Genomic DNA, 2,697 nt, shown 5'->3' with positions numbered 1-2,697 from the left:
CCAATTCTACACGGCTTGATAAATACCTGCCCGGTGAGGACACCTTCATGGACTTCACCGAACCAAATAATCCGGGGGCATCAGCAGTAAACTAGGATCGGGGTTCGGACACTTACCTCCCCACAGGGTCCGCACTGCCCGCCGTACGGAGAAGGAGACTGTACCCCAAAAGGGACAGTCGGGCTCCAAACGCTCCACGCTACAGGGACCCAACCATCAGAGATTGCCGGGGACAGAGGAACCTGGGTCACTACATTGGCACTGATATGCCAAGGGACCTGAACCAGCAACCCCTGGGTCCAAGTGAGTAGAGACTGTTATAGACAACCCAGTGTGGTCTCCGTTATTATCCCTCATCATCTCCTGGGCACGGCTCTACCTGCGGAGGGCCTAACACCATTGCTGCAATCACCACCAGCTCTGGGAGTACCCACATTTAGCAGCGGCGTTTCTCTCTCCTTAAACGCAATCCGCAGGTGGCGTCACATTACATTAACTCTATTCACCCCTGTAAATATCCCCTTTTACAAAAGAAGCCCCAGGGCACGGGACCGGGCAACGGCCATCAGGGTGACATTCCCATTTGTTACCGCCCGGGAACAAGTACCCCCTTCCCTGGGCGCGACAGATGCAAGAACAGTCAAGCTTTTATTACCACCCTGACAAATAGGGGTCTGGTCACATTGCTCCTAAAACCTTCAATGAAGTCCAGTCACCACTCCATGTGACTGTTCGTAGATGCAGTCTCCTCTGTGTGTAGAACTGGGGTCTCATCACCCTTATTTATTCAGCCAATATATAAATCTGACCAAGACTAACAGTGACAGAGAGTATTTTAGTATGCCATGCTTGGGTGGATCTCTTCTAAGATCTTCTATTTCCGTAAAAAACAATATAAAACATGTTAAGAAGGCCAGTAGATTGTGCATCTCCGGCAGCGCTTTTTTTTGTAAAAAAATATTTGTTATATAACGGCAGTCCCCATAGAGCTCTGCCCCCCGCCTGCATTGCCGCCCCCTGAATATAGTGCCGCCTGAGCAAACTGCTCAACTTGTCCAATGGACGGTGCGGCCCTGTTTCTCATTATTCAGTTTTGTAGTCTGTACGCTAATTTCAATCAAAAACTATGTAATTCAGATTTCAAAAGAAAAATAAAAAAATGACATACTGTATAATCCTTTTTTTTCACTTTCAAAATATGGTTTTCGACTTACCTAGGCTGTATTCTAGAAGAAACGCCAAGTTTCAACCAAATTCATCAGGATCATTAACACTAGCTGATGCAGGTTCGATAGTTGAAGAACCGGTGGCCACGTTCTGCTCTATCATCTGATTTAGTTCTGTCTCCACGTCTGTTCGGGGTCTTTTGCGTGCCGGAGCCGCACCGACCGAGAAATAGTGCGTTATTTTATCCATCTAAGACAAGTTTGACGAAACAAAACTCAATGAATCCTGCTCCCTCCATCCCCCTCTTCCTTCCATCCTCCATCCCCCTGCTCCCTCCATTTTCCATCCCCCTGGTCTCTCCATCCTCCATCCCCCTGCTCCTTCCATCCTCCATCCCCCTGATCTCTCCATCCTCCATCCCCCTGATCTCACTCTATCCCCCCTGCATCCTTCTTCCCCCTGCACAGCCTGCAGCCCTCTGCACACCTTTCTCACATACCCTGTACTCCTCCATCTTCTCCAGCTTCTTTCCCGCTGGGCAAAACTCCATGGCTCCGGCCACCTGAGTCACATGTACGTGACATCATTGCAGGTCCTGCAGCTCCAGTAGCTGCTCTGCTTGTGCCTCCTCTCCACACATGGCTAATTTGTATAGTTTACAAATTAGCCATGTGGACAGAGCCATAAGTGCTGGCCCTCAGCGCTTTTCAGATTTTCCGGTACACCGTACCGCCGCAAAAAAAGCACTAGTCTCCGGGATTAACAGTATTAAAAAGCTATACTGTATATGAATTTGCTCAGGTCCAACCATTCAGCCTATTACTGCCAGATGTGACTACATCTACAACATGACATGATTCCCCAGTGGCACAGTGTGGATGGCCAGCAACCAGGGCAAGGCAAGTATTTTGTACACACTAACCCATAAACGGTTAATACTCCATAAGTTCCTTCAGCCAGTCTAGTATTGAACCAATTATTACCCGCAAGCATATGTATTGTATGTTAAAATGTCAATACAATGACTTATGATGTACATTTTCATCATACGTTGCCAAGCAAAGTATGAAGCAGCTCAGGAGCTGAGCCTGCCTTATATCAGCCAGATGCCGGCTGTGTAACAGAGCCAGCATCTGCCTATACCTGCAGCGATTGGCGCTTGCAAGAAAAGAAAGGAAAGATAAAATAGAGGGCTAGAATTGTCATTTTTTGGTTGTTTGCTATACTACTTCCCCCAAAACTACACTTAAATACAAATGGCAAAAACTACTCAGGGCGCAAAAAATAAGCTGATTTTCCATGTACAGAAAAGTAAAATTATGGGTCTAAGAAAATTGTGTCATTCAAAACTGCAACTCATCCCGCAAAAAAAGAGAAGCCTTCATAAGAATAGATGGTGGGGTAAAAATATTATGGCTCTTGGAATAAAGGGAGGCAAAAAACGAATAAAAAATGTTGAAAGTAAAGGCCCTGTCACACACAGATATAAATCTGCGGCAGATCTGTGGTTGCAGTGAAATTGTGGACAAT

Source organism: Anomaloglossus baeobatrachus, chromosome 4 (assembly GCF_048569485.1).
Source record: "Anomaloglossus baeobatrachus isolate aAnoBae1 chromosome 4, aAnoBae1.hap1, whole genome shotgun sequence".
NCBI lineage: Eukaryota > Metazoa > Chordata > Amphibia > Anura > Aromobatidae > Anomaloglossus > Anomaloglossus baeobatrachus.
This window is presented reverse-complemented; position numbering follows the sequence as displayed.